At 45.0% G+C, this 21,370-nt stretch overlaps 1 protein-coding gene across 7 annotated transcripts in view; it reads left to right on the forward strand.

Annotated features, from left to right (window-relative positions):
• Positions 1–21,370, forward strand: part of ptpra (protein tyrosine phosphatase receptor type A) — a 133,982-nt gene that overhangs the window by 33,085 nt on the left and 79,527 nt on the right. For 6 of the 7 annotated variants that reach the window (XM_078409625.1, XM_078409781.1, XM_078409847.1 and 3 more), the window contains exon 2: positions 4,974–5,023. The exons of the other annotated variant lie outside the window; for it this stretch is intronic. The gene's annotated coding sequence lies outside the window, so the exon portion shown is untranslated. The remainder of the gene's footprint in view (positions 1–4,973; positions 5,024–21,370) is intronic. 7 annotated transcript variants of the gene reach the window in all.

The following is a 21,370-nucleotide window of genomic DNA, read 5'->3' on the forward strand; positions in this document are numbered from 1 at the left end:
AGAGGAATAGCTAGAGTAAATGCACAGCATAGGGAATCAAGAACCAGAGGACAAATGTTGAAGGCGAGAGGGGGAAGATTTAATTGGAACAGAGGGACAATGTTTACACACAAAGGGTGGTGGGTCTGTGGAATGGCCTGCCAGAGGAGATATGTAGGAAGGATCAGCAGATGCAGGTTTAAACCGAAGATAGATACAAAAAGCTGGAATAACTCAGTGGGTCAGACAGCATCTCTGGAGAAAAGGAATAGGTGACGTTTCGGGTTGAGATCCTTCAGACAGAGTCAAGGGAAACAAGGGATGGAGAGAGGGGGAATGCAATCTCATATTTCACTTGGACAACAAACAACCCAGTGGTATGAATATTGATTTCTCTAACTTCAAGTAATCCTTCATTCCCTCTCAATCCCTCTCCCACCCAAGTCGCACTAGGTTCCCGTTCTCACTTAGCAAACAGCTAACAATGGTCTGTTCCTTTATTGTCATTACATTTTTGCATATCTTTCATTTTTTCTATATCTCCCATTTCCCTTTCCCTGACTCTCAGTTTGAAGAAGGGTCTTGACCCAAAACATCACCTATTCCTTTTCTCCAGAGATGCTGTCTGACCCGCTGAGTTACTCCAGCTTTTTGTACCAGAGGAGGCAGTTGAAGCAGGCATTTTAACATTTATAAGATATTTGGACAGGTACATGCATAGGATAGGTTTAGAAACATACTAGACCAAGTGGTCCCGTTGGGCCCAAACCTCTCCTGCATTGGTGCAGCACCCTCTCCTCCCCTGCCCCCATCCCCTCCCTCCTCCCCTCCCTCCTCCACTTCTCCCTCCCCTCCTCTACCCCCTCCCCTCCCCCCTCCTCTACCCCCTCCCCTCCCCCCCCACTCCATCCCCCTCAACCCTCCTTATCCTCTCTCCTACTCCCTCCCTCCCCCAGAGATAGATTTAAACTATAAAATGTGAATAACTTTAAAAATATAACACAGATTTCAATGAAACTTCTTCCATTAGCACCAAAGGGACCATGGTGAGTAAGGTGGGCCTAAAATTGTCACGCTATTGTCATTTTGGCTGTAGTTCAGGAACAAACAAATGGGTCTAATGTAGATGGTGAATCTTGGTCGGTGTGGGCATTAGGCCGAAGGGCCTGATTCCAATATGACTATCATTTGGCAGAAAGGATGTCAAAGACGTTTCAGTTCTCAAGTTAGTGTAATGGACAATAGATTACACCCATTATTTCTGTGTGCCCTTAAGTGTTCAGAATGCTTAATGTGTTCAGATAAATTCTTAACTTTTTATCTCACTTCCTTGATTTAATCGTTCTCTTTGATACATATAGTTAATTTCAATGCTCTTTCCTGTTGCACTGCGGGTTATTAATACCCTAGTTGCTACTTAGCTTTGTGGCCTTGACTTTTCTCTGCAAAAAAGTTGTGAACACTGCCCAGCACATCACCAGCTCTGACCTCCCCACCATCGAAGGGATTTATCTGAGTCGTTGCCTCAAAAAGGCAGCCAGCATCGTCAGAGACCCACACTATCCCAGCCAACGGGAAGAAGGTACAGGAGCCTGAAAGCTGTAACGTCCGAGTTCAGGAAGAGCTTCTTCCCGATAGCCATCAGGCTATTAAACACGACAACCTCAAATCAGCTCTGAACTACAATAGATGATTATTATTATTATTATTGCACTACTATTGTTTGGTTTTTGAGTACATGTGTGTGTGTGTGTATATATATATACACACACACCAATCAGCCAAAACATTAGGACCACTGACATGTGAAGTGAATAACATTTGTTATCTTGTTACAATGGCACCTGTCAAGGGGTGGGATATATTAGGCCACAAGTGAGCAGTCAGTTCTTGAAGTTGATGTGTTGGATGCAGGAGAAATGGGCAGGAGTAAAGACCTGAGCGACTTTGACAAGGGCCAAACTGTTATGGCCAGACGACTGGGTCAGAGCATCTCTGAAACGGCAAGGCTTGTGGGGTGCTCCCAGTCAGCAGTGGTGAGTACCTACCGACAGTGGTCCGAGGAGGGACAAACCACAAACCGGTGACAGGGTGTTGGGCGCCCAAGGCTCATCGATGCATGAGGGCAACGACGGCTATCCCGTCTGGTGCAAACCGACTGTTGGAAGACGACAAGCCGGTGGAGGGAGTGTGATGCTCTGGACAATGTTCTGCTGGGAAACCCTGGGTCTGGCCATTCATGTGGATGTCAATTTGACACGTGTCACCTACCTAAACATCGTTGCAGACCAGGTGCACTCCTTCATGGCAATGGTATTCCCTGATGGCAGTGGCCTCTTTCAGCAGGATAATGCGCCCTGCTACACTGCGCACATTGTTCTGGAATGGTTTGAGGAACATGATGAAGTGTTCATGGTGTTGCCCTGGCCTCCAAATTCTCCAGATCTCAATCCGATTGAGCATCTGTGGGATGTGCTGGATTGATAAGTCTGATCCACCTCGCAACTTACAGGACTTGAAGGATCTGCTGCTAATGTTTTGGTGCCAGATACCACAGGACACTTCAGGGGTCTTGTAGACTCCATGCCTCAGCGGTTCGGCGCTGTTTGGGCGGCACACGGAGGACCAACAGCATATTAGGCAGGTGGTCATAATGTTTTGGCTGATTGATGTATGTGTGTACTTGTGAGTATGTGTGTGTGTGTATATATACACACTAAACTTTTTTCTCTCTCTCGTTTATCATATTGTTTACAGTGTACTTTGTTTACATATTCTGTTGTGCTGCAGCATGTAAGAATTCCATTGTTCTATCTGGGACATATGACAATAAAACTCTCTTGACTCTCTTTATCTAATGCTCTGATTATGCAGGCAATGATGAAGCAATGGCACTCTCTGCTGACCCTGAAGAAAGCTGCCCATAAAAATGTGGCTGCATTTGAATCCGGCCTATTAGTGTGAAGAAGGGTCTTGACCTGAAATGTCACCCATTCCTTCTCTCCAGAGATACTGCCTGCCCCGCTGAGTTACTCCAGCTTTTTGTGTCTATCTTCCGTGGATTGTTTCATGGGGTGAAGACAAGGAGAATAATAGGGAGGTTTCACAGACATAATGACTCAAGATCATCATCAACTGCAGCAAACCAGTCTGGTGCAAGGAGAGAGATAACAGGTCAGTCATGCAGGGGAGTAAATCACAAGTCAACAGCTGCATACTGGAAGAAACCTGATGCAAAGAATCTCTGGATTTCTGATCTTGACTCTCATTAGAAAGGCAGCTGTGACCCTATTCTGTGGAATCTCCATGCAGCCTGATCGCTGAGAAAATTGCAGGAAGAGCGTGCAAACTCCACTTGTCAATGTTAATTAGGATTGAATCAAGTTGCTGTAGCCTTTTAACCACATTGCTACAGTTTACACTCAGTGGCAAAGCTCTGTTTAACACCAAAAGGGCTTGGCTAAAGACTCCTGACAATTGTTGAATTTGTTGAGGAGTTGACCTTTGTTGGTCAAAAGATGAACTAAAACTAACGTTTGATGAATTATTAAGTTGCATGCAAATAATTTATCATTTTGAATAGAGCAAGTGGTCAAGGTTTTTCTGCTCCCATGTGCTGTTGTATAACTGACCCAATTGGCGGATTTTGCGCAAACGTGGATTGATATTATTAAACACCAATTCAGACCACACCAACACCAACAACATACTTCTGGCATGCATTAATGCACACGATAGTCAGACTCTAGAATAGAATTCGTCACACTTAAAATGGACACCCACAATCTGCAGAGTTCTAAAGGCATTTCAGTGTGATACGATCTGACCAGTTTCAAAATCAAACTACTTAAAATAAGTTGGAGAAACAAGGAACTTATGATGCTAGTTTGCAAAAAAAAGACACATTCTCTGGGTCAGGCAGCATTCCCGGTGAGCATGTATAGGTGTTTCGGGTTGGGCCCTTCTTTAGACTGATTGGTGGGGATGGGGAAGAAGAAAGCTAGAAGAGAGGAGGGGCAGAAGAAAGCGTAGCAAGTAATAGGTGAACACAGGCGAGGGTTTTTTTGGATAGGCAGATGGTTAGACAAAGGCCAGAGATGAGACAAAAAGGTGCGAGACAAAAGAATTGTAGAGGATTGAAGGGCAACACGGTGGTTCAGCGGTAGAGTTGCTGCCATACAGCGCCAGAGACACTGGTTCAATCCTGACTACGGGTGCTTGTCTGTATGGAGTTTGTACATTCACTCCGTGACCTGCATGGGTTTTCTCCACACTCCCACACTCGAAAGACATACAGGTTTGTCGGTTAATCGACTTGGTATAATCTGCGCGTATCATTGGTGGGCCGAAGGGCCAGTTTCTGCACTGCATCTCTAAACTAAACTAAAGTTGCGAATTGTTAAGCCTGAGGAAGGAATGTAAATGGAGTGAGAGAGGAGAAATTGGCGTGAGTCTAGGTGGGGCTGGGGGGGGGGGGGGGGGGGGGGGGGGATGAGGAAAGATGGGAGGGGGGGGGGATTGTTAAAGGTTACTTAAAATTGAAAAATTCAATGTTCATGCCATTGGACTGTCAGCTACCCAAGTGGTATACAAGGTGCTGTTCTGCCATTTTGCGTGTGGCCTCACTCTGACAACGGAGGAGTCCAGGACAGAAAGGTCAGTATGGGAATGGGACTAGGAGTTAAAATGGTTAGCAACCGGAAGATCTGTTGGGCCTTGGCAGACTGAGCGCATGTGTTCGGCAAAATGGTCACCGAGCCTTCGGTTAGTCTCACAGATGTACAAGAGGCCACAGCAAGAATTAAATTGCATTTGTTCCCTGAAATCCATTAGATATATTTTTCTAACTTCCTGCAGTCTGTTTAATTGTGATCTCATTCAGCTTCCTGAGAACTTACTGTTTAGATTCCACTTTAACTCGTACTGCAATTTATCGTGTTCACTGCCATTAAAAGTATCTATAAACTCTGACAGTTTTTTTTTTTAAATTCCAGATACTGTCAACAATATCTTTTATGGATCCTATATGAAGTAATCCTGAAAGGTAGGTATTTGCAACATTAACAATGAAACTGAGGAACAGGCAATTTGATTTGTTAAAGTATGAAATTGTACAGCATGGTGCTGAATTGATATGGGCAACACAATGTTGAGTATTTATTTGCAGCTTTAGAACATTAAGGATATTGATCCATAATAATATTTTTTTTAAATAGTTGGGTTGCTTGGTAGAAGATAAAATTTGGCTGGTTTTGCATGTTATTTGCTTGTTGTTGCTGATGTAAAGCAACATCATTGCCAGAAATTTAAAAGATTAGCAGGTAACTTGTGTAGCCAAGTACTGCTCTGGGAAATTATATGTTGTCCTTATGGGCCTAATATTGAAGTGCTGCTTGGTAGCTATGAATGGACTTGTATGCCTCTGCACTTCAGTTGAAATATAGTCAGTCATACAGCATGAAACAGGTCCTTCGGCGCAACTTGCCCATGCCGACCAAGGATGGGATATACCCATCACCCTTTATGTTAAAAATCATTACCCCTCCTGTTCCTATGTTCAATTTACCAAATAGTGAAAGGCTTGGGTGATGTGGATGTGGAGAGGATGTTTCCACTAGTGGGAGAGTCTAGGACCAAAGGTCATATCCTCAGAATTAAAGGATGTTCCTTTAGGAAGAAGATGAGGGGGAATTTCTTTAGGCAGAGGGTGGCGAAGCTGTGGAATTCATTGCCACAGAAGGCTGTGGAAGCCATCAATGGATATTTTTAAGGCAGATATTGATAGATTCTTGATTAGTACAGGTGTCAGGGGTTATTGGGAGAAGGCAGGAGAATGGGGTTAGGAGGGAGAGATAGATCAACCATCATTGAATGGTGGCGTAGACTTGATGGGCCGAATGGCCTAATTCTGCTGCTATCACTTATTAACTATACAGAACCTTCAGAAATGGGGGGTGAAAGAGGTGATTGGCTCAGGAATCTGATAAAGCAGTGGTGGAAGTTGCTGTTCTTAAATCTGGATGTCCGAGATTTCAAATCCTGGATTTTCTGGATGGTAGCAGAAAGTTAAGGGGATGGCCAGGGTGTCAGGCATCCTTGACAATACTTCCAGTTTTCCTGATGAAGATGAAGTGGGCTAAGTTCACCACTCTGCAGGTTTGGGAGATCAAGAGCAGAGCAGTTGCGTCTGAGACGCATCTCAATAAAAATAGAACAGTACAGCGCAGGTACAGTAATAGAAAGGAACTGCAGATGCTGGTTTATATCAAATATATAGACAAAATGCTGGAGTAACTCTGACTAAAGAATGGTCCCGACCAAAACATCACCTATCCATTTTCCCCAGAGATGCTGCCTGGCCAGCTGATTTACTCCAACATTCTGTGTTTTATCTTCAGCACACTAGGATCATGATACCAAGTTAAACCAATCGCCTCTACTTGCATGTGATCCATCTCTCTCCATTCCTGCATATCCGTGTGTATATCCAAAAGCCTCTTAAAAGCCACTATGATATATGCCTCCACCAACACCCATGGCAACGCGTTCTAGGCACCCACCACTGCATATGTAAAAATAGTGTCTCTCACATCTCCTTCAAACTTTGCCTCCTCTCAGCTTAAAGCTCTCAAGTCTTTGACATTCTCACGCTGAGAAAAAGGTTTTGACTGTCCACCCTATCTACGACTCATTATTTTATAAACTTCAATCCGATCTCCATTAACCAGCACCTGCAGTTCTTTGTTTCTACATTTGCATAAGTATTATTTAGATGAGCACTTGATGCACAAAGCATAGAAGGCTCTTTGCTGAGTGCTGAATAGGGATTAGCAGAGGCACTTGAAGATCAGCAATACTCTTTAATGACTTTTGTATTTCTGGGCCCCTACCCCCTCTTCTTTTCTACCCCAGCCTATGCTCCAGAGAATACAATCCAAATTTGTCCACCCTCTCCTTCATGCTAATACCCTCTAATCTAGGCAGTTTTCTGTTAAGCCTCTTCTGCTCCCCCTCCAAAGCCTCCACACCGTTCCTGTAATGGGGCATCCAGAATTGCGCAAATACTCCAAAGTTCTATAAGTGCATTATGACTTCCTGACTCTTATACTCAGTGCCCCAACCGAGGAAGACAAGCACACCATATGGCTTCTTTACCATATTATAGCCTTGGGCCACAAAATCCCTCACACATCAATGCTTTAGACTTTAGAGATATAGCATGGAAACAGGCCCTTTGGCCCAACAAGCCCACTCCGATCTAGGAAGTTAATGAAGTCTGAGTTCTGCATGGGTGCAGAATGCAATCGTCAATGTAATGGAGATAGAGTTTGGGGATAGGGTCAGTGTACACCTTGAATAGGGATTGTTCAGCGTACCCTACAAAGAGGCAGGCATAGCTCGGGCCCATGCGAATGCCCATAGCTACACCTTTGATTTGGAGGAAATGGGAGGAATCGAAGGAGTTGTTAAGAGTGAGGAGCTGTTCCGCTAAGCGGAGGTGAGTGTTAGTAGAGGGAAATTGGCTGATTCTGCGGTCGAGGAAGAAACGGAGGGCTTAAAGGCCTTCCTGGTTGGGATAGTGGGGACTGAACGGAGGGCTTAAAGGCCTTCCTGGTGGGGATGGTGGGGACTGAACATCCATAGAAAAGAAGAGGGCGTCGGGCCCCAGAAATATGGAAATCATTAAAGAGCATTGCTGATCTTCAAGTGCCTCTGCTAATCCCTGTTCAGCACTCAGCAAAGAGCCTTCTATGCCTTGTGCATCAAGTGCTCATCTAAATAATATTTATGCAAATGTCGAAACAAAGAACTGCAGATGCTGGTTAATGCACAAAAGGGTACAAAGTGCTGGTGTACCTCTCTAGAGAAGACAGATAGGTGACATTTTGGCTTGAGACCCTTCTGTCTGAAAATCTCAATCCGAAATTTCTTTAGTCAGACACTGTGCCAGTTCTTGGACACCACCTCCTATTCAACGTTAGACCATGATCCCACAGATGAGCACCGGGTCATCATTTCGCAGACTATCTCTGATTTTATCATTTCTAGCTGTCTGCCATCCACCACCTCTAACCATTGTTCCCGGTTTAACCTTCTCCGCAAAATCCATAAACACATCTGTCCTGGCAGGCCCATTGTTTCTGCCTGCTCCTGCCCCACTGAAATTATTTCTACCTACCTCAACTCCATCCTATCCCCCCTGATCCAATCCCTCCTGAATTTGTCCAAGATACCTCGTTTCCCAGTTATGTCCTTACCAATGCCTTGCAAAGTTATCATAAGTAATAGGATCTGAATTGGGTCATTTGGCCCATCAAGTCTACTCCGCCATTCAATCATGGCTGATCTATCTCTCCCTCCTAACCCCGTTCTCCTACCTTCTCCCCATAACCTCTGACACTTGTACTAATCGAGAATATATCTATCTCTGCCTTATATTTATCCACAGTCTTCTGTGACAAAGAAATCCACAGATTTACCACCTTCTGACTAAGGAAATGTCTACGACTCCTTCCAAAACAACCGTCCTTTAATTCCGAGGCTTTGACCTCTAGTCTAGACTCTCCCACTAGTAGAAACATCCTCTTCACATCTACTCCATCCAAGGCTTTCACTATTCTGTATGTTTCAATGAGGTCCCCCCTCATTCTTCTAAACTCCAGCGAGAAAAGGCCCACTGCCCTAATTTGAGGAAGGACATTCTTGCTATTGAGGGAGTGCAGCGTAGCTTCACGAGATTAATTCCCGGGATGGCGGGACTGTCGTATAATGAAAGAATAGAGTGAATGAGCCAGTATTCACTGGAATTTAGAAGGATGGGAGGGGATCTTATAGAAACATATAAAATTATTAAGGGATTGGGACACGCTAGATGCAGGAAACATGTTCCCGATGTTAGGGGAGTCCAGAACCAGGGGCCACAGTTTAAGAATAAGGGGTAGGCCATTTAGAACTGAGATGAGGAAAATGTTTTCACACAGAGTTGTGAATTTGTGGAATTCTCTACCTCAAAAGGCGGTGGAGGCCGATTCACTGGATGCATTCAAAAGAGAGTTAGATAGAGCTCTTAGGGCTAGCCGAATCAAGGGGTATAGGGAGAAGGCAGTAGCAGGGTACTGATTGTGGATGATCAACCATTAATATGCATTAATGACTTGGATGAAGGGATTAAAAGTACCATTAGCAAATTTGCAGATGATACAAAGCTGGGTGGCAGTGTGAACTGTGAGGAAGATGTTATGAGGTTGCAGGGTGACTTGGACAGGTTGTGTGAGTGGGCGGATGCATGGCAGATGCAGTTTAATGTGGATAAGTGTGAAGTTATCCACTTTGGTGGTAAGAATAGGAAGGCAGAGTATTATCTGAATGGTGTCAAGTTAGGAAAAGGGGACGTACAACGAGATCTGGGTGTCCTAGTGCATCAGGCACTGAAAGGAAGCATGCAGGTACAGCAGGCAGTGAAGAAAGCCAATGGAATGTTGGCCTTCATAACAAGAGGAGTTTAGTATAGGAGCAAAGAGGTCCTTCTGCAGTTGTACAGGGCCCTAGTGAGACCGCACCTGGAGTACTGTGTGCAGTTCTTGTCTCCAAATTTGAGGAAGGATATTCTTGCTTTTGAGGGTGTGCAGCGTAGGTTTACTAGGTTAATTCCAGGAATAGCGGGACTGTCATATGTTGAATGACTGGAGCGGCTAGGCTTGTATACACTGGAATTTAGAAGGATGAGAGGGGATCTTATCGAAATATATAAGATTATTAAGGGGTTGGACACATTAGAGGCAGGAAACATATTCCCAATGTTGGGGGAGTCCAGAACCAGGGGCCACAGTTTAAGAATAAGGGGTAGGCCATTTAGAACGATGATGAGCAAAAACCGTTTCAGTCAGAGAGTTGTAAATCTGTGGATTTCTCTGCATCAGAAGGCAGTGGAGGCCAATTCTCTATGCATTCAAGAGAGAGCTAGATAGAGCTCTTAAGGATAGCGGAGTCAGGGGGTATGGGGAGAAGGCAGGAACGGGGTACTAATTGAGAATGGTCAGCCATGATCACATTGAATGGTGGTGCTGGCTCGAGGGGCTGAATGCCCTACTCCTGCACCTATTGTCTATGTATCTATGTAAACGATCATCATACATTAACCTACTCATTCCTGGGTTCACTCTTGTGAACCTCCTCTGGACCCTCTCCAGAGCTAACACATCCTTTCCTCAGATATGGTTCCCAAAATTGCTCACAATATTCCAAATGCGGCTTGATCAGCATTACATCCCTTTTTTTGTATACAAGCCCTCTCGAAATAAATGCAAGCATTGCGTTTGCATTCTTTACTACTGATACGACTTGCAGATTAACTTTTTGGGAATCCTGCACTCGCACTCCCAAGTCCCTTTGCAACTCCGATTTCTGGTTCTCTCCCCGTTTAGAAAATAATCTACACCTTTATTCCAACTACCAAAATGCATGACTCCACTCTCCCACTATATTCCATCTGCCACTTCTCTGCCCACTCTCCCAACCTATGCAAGTGATTTTACAGAGTCCCTGTTTTCTCTGCATTGCCTGTCCCTCCACCTATTTTCGTATCATCTGAAAACTTGTCCACAAAGCTTTCAATCCCCTCATCCAAATCGTTAATATACAATGTGAAGAGTAGCGGCCCCAGCACCTAGCCCTGCAGAACTCTGCTGGTCACTGGCAGCCAACCAGAAAAAGCCCCCTTTATTGCCAGTCTTTGCCTTCTGCCATCCAGCCAACCTGATATCCATGCTAGTATCTCATCTTTCTTCCCAAGTTCACAAGTTATAGGAGTAGAATTAGGCCATTCAGTCCATCGAGTCTACTCTGCCATTCAACCATGGCTGATCTCTGCCTCTTAATCCCATTTTCCTGCCTTCTCCCCATAAACCCTTGACGTCCGTTCTAATCAAGAATTTGTCTATCTCTGCCTTAAAAATATCCACTGACTTGGCCTCCACAGCCCTCTGTGGCAATGAGTTCCACAGATTAACTACCCTCTGACTGAAGACGTTCTTCCTCACCTCCTTTCTAAAAGAGCGCCCTATAATTCTTCTAAATATAGTTTAGTTTAGAGATACAGTGCAGAGGCAGGACCTTCGGCCCACTGGGTCCGTGCCGGCCAGCGATCCACGCACATTAACGCTATCCTACACACACAAGGGACAATTTTCACATTTACCAAACCAATTAACCTACAAACCTGAACATCTTTGGAGTGTGGGAGGAAACCGAAGATCTCGGAGAAAACCCACGCAGGTCACAGGGAGAACGTACAAACTCCGTACAGACAGCACCCGCAGTCGGGATAGAACCCAGGTCTCCGGCGCTGCAAGCGCTGTAAGGCAGCAACTCTACCACTGTGCCACCGTGCTACCCTCTTGGGGTTAAAGGAATCGAGAGGTATGGGGGGGAAAGCAGGAACGGGAACGGGGTATTGATTTTAGATGATTAGCCATGATCATGTTTGAAGGGCTGAATGGCCTACTCCTGCACCTATTTTCTATGAAGCTATGCCCTCTGGTGTTTGACTCTCCCACCAGTGGAAACATCCTTTCCAAATCCACTATCTATGCCTTTCATTATTCTGTAAGTTTCAATTTAGGTCCCTCCTCAACCGTCTAAACTCCAGCGAGTACTCCGACATCTCTGTTTTTGTATTCCAGTTCTCTTGATATAAATGCTAGCATTGAATTTGCCTTCCTTACTTCCATCTTAGCAGCTTCCTGTGTGGCACCTTATCAAAGGCTTTCTGAAAATCTAGGTCAACAACATCTACTGACTCTCCTTTGTCTGTCCTGCTATTCGCTTCTTCAAAGAATTTCAGCCAATTTGTCAAGCAAGACCTCCACTTCACAAACCCATGCTGACTTTGGCCTATTTTTTAGTGAACTTCGAAGTACTCCTTAACCTCATACTTCATAATGGACTCTAAATCCTTACCAACCACCAAAGTCAGGCTAACCAGCATATAGTTCCCACTATTCTGCTTTGCTCCCTTGTGCAGCGTGGTAATTTTGGCAATTTTCTAATCATCTAGAACCACTCCTGACTCTAGTAATTCTTGAAATATCACTATCAATTCCTCCACAATCTCTAAAGCCCCTCTTTCAGAACCCTAGTGTGCAGTCTACCTGGTCCAGGAGACATCCACCTTCAGTCCTTTCAGCTTCCCAAGCACCTTCACCCGAGAAATAGCCACTCCACTAACATCCACCCCCCAGACTCTCTTGATTTGCTGGTGTCTTCCACTGTGAAGACCCGAAACGTCGCCCATTCCTTCTCTCCCGAGATGCTGCCTGACCTGCTGAGTTACTCCAGCATTTTGTGAATAGATACAAAAACGTTATTCAACTCCTGCCATTTCTTTATTCCCATTTATCACTTCTCCTGCATTATTTTCCAACGGTCCAATGTATAACAGAGCTTTATTTGTCGTTCGGTACCGAAGTACCGAACGAAACTACATAGCAGTCATAGAAAAAAAAAGAACACAAGACACATAACCCCAACACAAACGTCCATCACAGTGACTCCAAACACCCCCTCACTGTGATGGAGGCAACAAAACTTCCACTCTCTTCCCCATGCCCACGGACAGACAGCTCGTCCCCGACCGACCGCACAGTCCCCGCACCGGGCGCTGAAATGTCCCGCGGCCGAACCGGGCGATGAAAGGCCCGCGACCAAGCCTTGCGCAGCTAAGTCCCGTGGTCGAGCCGCACCGGGCGATGTCAAGTCCGCAGTCGAGCCGCACCAGCGATGAAAAGCCCCGCAGTCGAGCTGCACCGGGCGATGTTAAGCCCCGCAGCCGAGCTGCACCGGGCGATGTTAAGCCCCGCAGCCGAGCTGCACCGGGCACTGTTAAGTCCAGCGGCCAAGCCGCACCGGGATGTAAAGTCCAGCGGCCAAGCCGCACCGGGATGTAAAGTCCAGCGGCCAAGCCGCACCGGGATGTAAAGTCCAGCGGCCAAGCCGCACCGGGTGATGTAAAGTCCAGCGGCCAAGCCGCACCGGGATGTAAAGTCCAGCGGCCGAGCCGCAGCGGGCGATGTTAGGCCCCGCAGCCGAGCCGCACCCCGCGCCGTGAGGAAGAGAAAAGTCCCCCCACACCCACCCCCACCCACCCACACCACCACCCCCTCCCACTCTTGCCTCTTTCTTACTCACTAACGGAAGTAACTCTTGCTATTCTCTTTCATATTAACTAGCTTACCTTCATATTTCATCTTTTAGAAACATCGAAACATTGAAAATAGGTGCAGGAGTAGGCCATTCGGTCCTTCGAGCTAGCACTGCCATTCAATATGATCATGGCTGATCATCCAAAATCAGTATCCCGTTCCTGCTTTTTCCCCATATCCCTTGATTTTGTATCATATTGTTTAAAGATTCTTATCAACACCCCCCACTAAGTTTATCTCATCTACTCACCTGGGGCATATTACAGTGACAAGTTAATTTAATAATCCATATGCCTTTGAAAAACAGTGCAATTATGCAGTCTCAGGAGGAACATACGGCGTCCACGCAGACAGCAGCATCCGAGGTCCGGATCAAACCTAGATCTCTAGCACTGAGGCAGTGGTTTGACCAGCTGCATTGCTCTGCTGTTTGTGGTCCACAGCTAGGCCATGGGTGAAATAGTGTTTATTAAATCGAATATGCCATCTCCCTGGCCACCAACAGTATTGTAATTGAAATTGGGGATTTGCTTGAAACTAGAATTGGAGAAGGGGTTGCAGAGAACTGTCCAGTTTTGTTTAGAGATAAAGCATAGAAACAGGTCTTTCTGCCCATCGATTCCATGCCGACCATCGATCACTCGTACACTAGCTCTATGTTATCCCACTTTTGCACCCTACAGACTAGGGATAATTACAGAAGCCAATTAACCTACAAACCTAAGATAGACACAAAATGCCAGAGTAACTCAGCAGGACAGACAGCATCTCTGGAGAGAAGGAATGGTTGACGCTTCGGGTCGAGACCCATGGTGAAACATCACCCATTCCCTCGCTCCAGAGATGCTGCCTGTCCCACTTATCCACTCCAGCATTTTGTGTCTATCTCGGTGTAAACCAGCATCTGCAGTTCCTTCCTACACAAGAACCTGCAAACCTGCAAGTCTTTGGAACGTTGGAGTTGGAAGATGTTAGAGAGAGAACAAGGAGACAGAAGACACATGAACTGGAGTACAAGAAAGAGAAGGTCTTGACCCAAAACGTCACCCATTCCTTCTCTCCAGAGATGCTGCCTGTCCCGCTGAGTTACTTCAGCTTTTTTCCCCCTGTTGCCTTTTAAGTTACCTTCTGTTGTTCTTTAAAAGCTTCCCAATCCTCTGGCTTCCCACTAATCTTTGCAAATTATATGTCTTCTCTTTTATTTTTATACGGCCCTTGACTTTTCTTGCCAGCCACGGTCGCCTCTTTCTTCCCCTAGAATCTTTCTTCCTCTTTGGAATGGAAAAATCCTGCATCTTCCAAATTATTCCCAGAAATTCCTGCCATTGAGGTTCTACCATCATCCCTGCTAGGGTCCCTTTCCAGTCAACTTTGGCTTGCTCCTCCCTGATGCCTCTGTAGTCCCCTTTGCTCAACTGAAATACCGACACATCCAATTTCACCTTCTCCCTCTCAAATTGCAGATTAAAACGTATCATATTGTGTTCGCTACCTCCTTGTGGTTCCTTTACCTTGTCAAATCCCGTTCATTACACAACATTGAATCCAGGATTGCCTTTTTCCTGGGAGGCTCCACTTCAAGCTGCTCTAAGAATCCTTCTCAGAGTCGCTCGACAAATTCCATTTCTTGGGGTCCAGTACTACCCTGATTTCCCCAGTCTACCTGCACATTGAAATCTCCCATGACCACCATAGCATTGCCTTTCTTCCATGCCAATTGTATCGTGTAGGAAGGAAGTACTGGTTTAAACCAAAGAAAGACGCAAAAAGTTGGAGCAACTCAGTGGGACAGGCAGCATCTGTGGAGCGAAGGAATGGGTGACGTTTCGGGTCAAGACCCGTCTTCATATAAAAGTCACGGGAAAAGAAAACGAGATAAAGACGATGATGTAGAGAGATATAGAACAATGGATGAAAGATGCAAAAAAAGTAACGATGATAAAGGAAACAGGCCATTTTTTGGCTGTTTGTAATGTGAAAACAAGAACCTGGTGCAACTTGGCTGGGGAAGGGATGGAGAGAGAGGGAATGCCTGGGTTACTTGAAGTTAGAAAAATCAATATTCATGCCACTGGGCTGTAAGCTGCCCAAGCGAAATATGAGGTGCAAGTGAACCTCTGCCTAACCTGAAAGGACTGTTGGGGTCCTTGGACAGAGTCGAGGGGTGGAGGTATAGTGACAGGTGTTGCGTCTTCTGTGGTTGCAGGGGAAGGTACCTGGGGAGGGGGTGGTTTGGGTGGGAAGAGATGAGTTAATTAGGGAGATACGAAGGGAACGGTCTCTGGGGAAGGTGAAATGGGTGGAGATGGAAAGATGTGACTAGTGGAGGGCACCCGTTGGAGGTGGCAAAAATGTTAGAGGATTGTGTTGTATGCAACGGCTGATAGGGTGAAATGTAAGGACAAGGAGGACTCTATCTCTTGCAACTAGGGGGAAGGGGAGTGAGGGTGGAGCTGTGGGGTACAGAAGAGACACGTGTGAGGGCCTCATCTATGATGGGAGAGGGGAACTGCCGTTCTCTAAAGAATTGAGACATCTCAGATGTCCTGGTATGGAACACCTCATCTTGGGTGCAGATGTAGCATAGACGGAGGAATTGGGAGTAGGGGATAGATTGCGGGAAACCTGGTGAGAAGAAGTGTCGTCGAGATAGTTGTAGGAGTCAGTAGGTTTGTAATAGACATCAGTGCCAATTGTATCTCCTGATGTAACTTGTATCCTATATCCTGGCTACTGTTTGGGGGCCTGTAAATAACTCCGATTAGGGTCTTTTTACCCTTACAATTTCTTAGCTCTTTCCACAATGACTCTCCTTCCTCTGATCCTATGTCACCCCTCACTAAGGACTGAATTTCATTCCTTACCAACACCATCCAATCCCACTACCCCATCCGCTCTGCCCCATCTGTCTGTCTTTCCGATAGGATGTATAACCTTGAAGCTTTGAAATTGGTAGAGTTAGAAATTGGTAGGTATGATGTTGTGGGAATTACAAAGACAAAGATTCAGCTCTCAGCTCCGATCCTCTTGCAGCCACGTCTTTGTAATTCCCACAACATCATACCTACCAATTTCTAACTACCAATTTCAAAGCTCATCCACTTTGTTTCGTATACTGCGCACATTCAAATACAACACCTTTAATTTGATGTTATCCTCCCCACTCACACTGGTCCCGATTTTACCTGGCCTTAATCTCTTATCCATTCTTAAACTTTCTGTCCCGTTAATTCTGGAGACTTCTGTAACTTTTCCTGTACTCTCTTTTCCTATAACTCCACCCTTACACTTCCAATTTGTTGACCCCCCCCCCCCCCCCCCCCAGTTTAAAGCTATGGTAATATCCCCCTATGTTTATCCTATTTCTAATAAAGGCATCGTTGTTATTACTTGCTGTACTTTCGTAACATGGTCAAGCCAAGTTGTGAATATTGTCATATCCACGTGCAAAATTAAAATATTGCTTGCTGCAACATTGCAGGCACATAAATTCAGACAGCACACTAAAACATAAATTATACACAAATTAAAATCTGGAAGACAGTAAAAAGAAAACAAAGACCGCACAAACAAGAAATTAGTGCAAAATCTGTTAGAAAACAAGTTCATGGTAGTGCAAGAGGTGGACTAGAGTATTTTGTTGTTGAGGTAGGATTAGGGTTGTGAAGATTTGTTCCAGAACCTAATAGTTGTAGGCAAGTGGTGCTACTTAAGACTTCTGTACCTCCTCCCCTTCGGGAGCAGCAAGAAGAGGGCCTTACCCAGGTATCTTATCATCCTTGATGATAGATACAACCATCATGTGGCAACACCTCTTTAGTTTATTATTGTCATGTTGAGCTACAATGAATCATATTTGTTTGCTTGCTATGGCAGTCAAAGAAAAGACTATGGATGATTACAATCAAGCTGTCCACAGTCTTCAGATGAAGGGGTACAGATAAAGGATAAAGGGTACAACATTTCATGCAAGATAAAGACCAATTACAGATTGTTCAAAGCTCTCCAATGAGGTAGATGGGAGGTTAGCACCATACTCTTGCTGATGAGAGGATCGTTCAATTGCCTGGGAAGAAACTGTCCCTGAATCTGGAGATATGCAGGGCAACCTTTTTTTACACAGAGGCCGATGAGTGCCTGGAACACGCAGCCGGGCCTGATGGTCGAGGCAGATGCAATAGTGGCATTTAAGAGACTTTTGGATGTACATATGGATATGCAGGGAATGGGGAAATATGGATTATGTGTATGGTCTTTGCATCATGTTTGGCATAGACATAGGCCGAAGGAGTTCTATGTGCCAATGTCATTTGCATGGTAATCTGCTCAAGTCACACAGATTCCTTTCAACAATGGCATTTACGATCTCTTTAACAGAATCACAGTCGCACAGGGAAAAATGAGTTTTTTCAATGTTTGTGCCAATTGTACCTGTCTATACTAATACCATTATGGTCCATAGGCTCTGTGTCATGGCTAATCATGTCTCCATCTATATACTTAAATGTTGAGAGTACCTGTCCATACCACCTCCTCAGGCAGAGTATTCCAAATTTTTGTTTAGTTTGATTTCAACCGCTCTCGAGGTAAAAAGAAATACTTTTTAAGCAATATCCTGCTTTTCTATCCCTCCTACCAAAGTCGATAAATTCACATGTCCCTGTCTAATATCTGCCATAAATTGGTCCACTTTTGCATATCTTTCAATAGACAATAGACAATAGACAATAGGTGCAGGAGTAGGCCATTCAGCCCTTCGAGCCAGCACCGCCATTCAATGCGATCATGGCTGATCACTATCAATCAGTACCCCGTTCCTGCCTTCTCCCCATACCCCCTCACTCCGCTATCCTTAAGAGCTCTATCCAGCTCTCTCTTGAAAGCATCCAACGAACTGGCCTCCACTGCCTTCTGAGGCAGAGAATTCCACACCTTCACCACCCTCTGACTGAAAAAGTTCTTCCTCATCTCCGTTTTAAATGGCCTACCCCTTATTCTCAAACTGTGGCCCCTTGTTCTGGACTCCCCCAACATTGGGAACATGTTATCTGCCTCTAATGTGTCCAATCCCCTAATTATCTTATATGTTTCAATAAGATCCCCCCTCATCCTTCCCAATCGCTCCAGCCTTTCAACATACGACAATCCCGCCATTCCGGGAATTAATCTAATGAACCTACGCTGCACGCCCTCCATAGCAAGAATATCCTTCCTCAAATTTGGAGACCAAAACTGCACACAGTACTCCAGGTGCGGTCTCACCAGGGCCCGGTACAACTGTAGAAGGACCTCTTTGCTCCTATACTCAACTCCTCTTGTTACGAAGGCCAACATTCCATTGGCTTTCTTCACTGCCTGCTGAACCTGCATGCTTCCTTTCATTGACTGATGCACTAGGACACCCAGATCTCGTTGAACTCCCCCTCCTCCTAACTTGACACCATTCAGATAATAATCTGCCTTTCTATTCTTACTTCCAAAGTGAATAACCTCACACTTATCTACATTAAACTGCATCTGCCATGTATCCGCCCACTCACACAACCTGTCCAAGTCACCCTGCAGCCTTATTGCATCTTCCTCACAATTCACACTACCCCCCAACTTAGTATCATCTGCAAATTTGCTAATGGTACTTTTAATCCCTTCGTCTAAGTCATTAATGTATATCGTAAATAGCTGGGGTCCCAGCACCGAACCTTGCGGTACCCCACTGGTCACTGCCTGCCATTCCGAAAGGGACCCATTTATCCCCACTCTTTGCTTTCTGTCTGTTAACCAATTTTCTATCCATGTCAGTACCCTACCCCCAATACCATGTGCCCTAATTTTGCCCACTAATCTCCTATGTGGGACCTTGTCGAAGGCTTTCTGAAAGTCGAGGTACACCACATCCACTGACTCTCCCCTGTCAATTTTCCTAGTTACATCCTCAAAAAATTCCAGTAGATTTGTCAAGCATGATTTCCCCTTCGTAAATCCATGCTGACTCGGAATGATCCCGTTACTGCTATCCAAATGCTCAGCAATTTCGTCTTTTATAATTGACTCCAGCATTTTCCCCACCACTGATGTCAGACTAACTGGTCTATAATTACCCGTTTTCTCTCTCCCTCCTTTCTTAAAAAGTGGGATAACATTTGCTATTCTCCAATCCACAGGAACTGATCCTGAATCTATAGAACATTGAAAAATGATCTCCAATGCTTCCACTATTTCTAGAGCCACCTCCTTAAGTACCCTGGGATGCAGACCATCAGGCCCTGGGGATTTATCAGCCTTCAGTCCCATCAGTCTACCCAAAACCATTTCCTGCCTAATGTGGATTTCCTTCAGTTCCTCCATCACCCTAGGTTCTCCAGCCCCTAGAACATTTGGGAGATTGTGTGTATCTTCCTCAGTGAAGACAGATCCAAAGTAACGGTTTAACTCGTCTGCCATTTCTTTGTTCCCCATAATAAATTCCCCTGCTTCTGTCTTCAAGGGACCCACATTTGCCTTGACTATTTTTTTCCTCTTCACGTACCTTAAAAAACTTTTGCTATCCTCCTTTATATTATTGGCTAGTTTACCCTCGTACCTCATCTTTTCTCCTCGTATTGCCTTTTTAGTTAACTTTTGTTGCTTTTTAAAAGAGTCCCAATCCTCTGTCTTCCCACTCTTCTTTGCTATGTTATACTTCCTCTCCTTAATTTTTATGCTGTCCCTGACTTCCCTTGTCAGCCACAGGTGTCTCTTACTCCCCTTAGAGTCTTTCCACCTCTTTGGAATAAATTGATCCTGCAACCTCTGCATTATTCCCAGGAATACCTGCCATTGCTGTTCTACCGTCTTCCCTGCTAGGGCCTCCTTCCAATCAATTTTGGCCAGCTCCCGCTTCATGCCTCTGTAATCCCCTTTGCTATACTGTAATACCGACACTTCCGATTTTCCCTTCTGCCTTTCCATTTGCAGAGTAAAACTTATCATGTTGTGATCACTGCCTCCTAATGGCTCTTTTACCTCTAGTCCCCTTATCAGATCAGGATCATTACACAACACTAAATCCAGAATTGCCTTCTCCCTGGTAGGCTCCAGTACAAGCTGTTCTAAGAATCCATCTCGAAGGCACTCTACAAACTCTCTTTCCTGGGGTCCATTTCCAACCTGATTTTCCCAGTCTACCTGCATGTTGAAATCTCCCATAACCACCGTAGCATTACATTTTTGACACGCCAATTTTATCTCCTGATTTAACTTGCACCCTAAGTCGAGGCTCCTGTTTGGGGGCCTATAGATAACTCCCATTAGGGTCTTTTTACCCTTACAATTTCTCATTTCTATCCATACTGATTCAACATCTCCTGATTCTATGTCACCCCTTGCAAGGGAATGAATATCATTCCTTACCATCAGAGCAACCCCACCCCCTCTGCCCACCTGTCTGTCTTTTCTATACGTTGTGTACCCCTGAATATTCAGTTCCCAGCCCTGGTCCTCTTGTAGCCATGTCTCAGTGATCCCTACAACATCATACTTGCCCATGACTAACTGAGCCTCAAGCTCATCCACTTTATTTTTTATACTACGCGCATTTAAGTACAACACTTTAACTTCTGTATTTACCTCCCCTCTCACATCGTTCACAATTGGCCCTGCCCTTAATTTCTTTTCCGCTCTAGAACTTCTGTTCCCATTCTTCCGAGAGTCTTTTGCAATATCTCCTGTATTCCCTTTTACCTCATCTTCATATTCACAATTTGTTAACCCCTCCCCCCCACTACTTAGTTTAAAGCCACAGGTGTCACACTAGCAAACCTGCCTGCCAGAATGTTTGTCCCCCTGCTGTTAAGATGCAACCCGTCCCTTTTGTACAAGTCACCCCTAGCCCAGAATCTATTTGCATTTGTTTCCCAGTTCTGAAAAAGAGTTGCAGAAACAAAACATGGAGTATTTTTCCACTTTGCTGGCTGGCCTTCTTAGTTTTTTTAGTTTTGTTTTGATTTTCAAGTTCTGTCTTTGTTCTGTATTCTTTGAAGCAAAAAAGAAAATCAAAAACTATTTTTTGAAGGAATTAAACTTGTGTTTGTCCTGAAGGTTGCATTCCCTACCATTTTGGACTTAATTGTGAAGTATTATGACACAGTCTAGGGGGATTTCCAGGTCTTGTATCCTGTTGAAAACTGAGAAGCAGCATAAGCATCCTATGCAGG

The sequence above is a fragment of the Rhinoraja longicauda genome, chromosome 1 (assembly GCF_053455715.1).
Source record: "Rhinoraja longicauda isolate Sanriku21f chromosome 1, sRhiLon1.1, whole genome shotgun sequence".
NCBI lineage: Eukaryota > Metazoa > Chordata > Chondrichthyes > Rajiformes > Arhynchobatidae > Rhinoraja > Rhinoraja longicauda.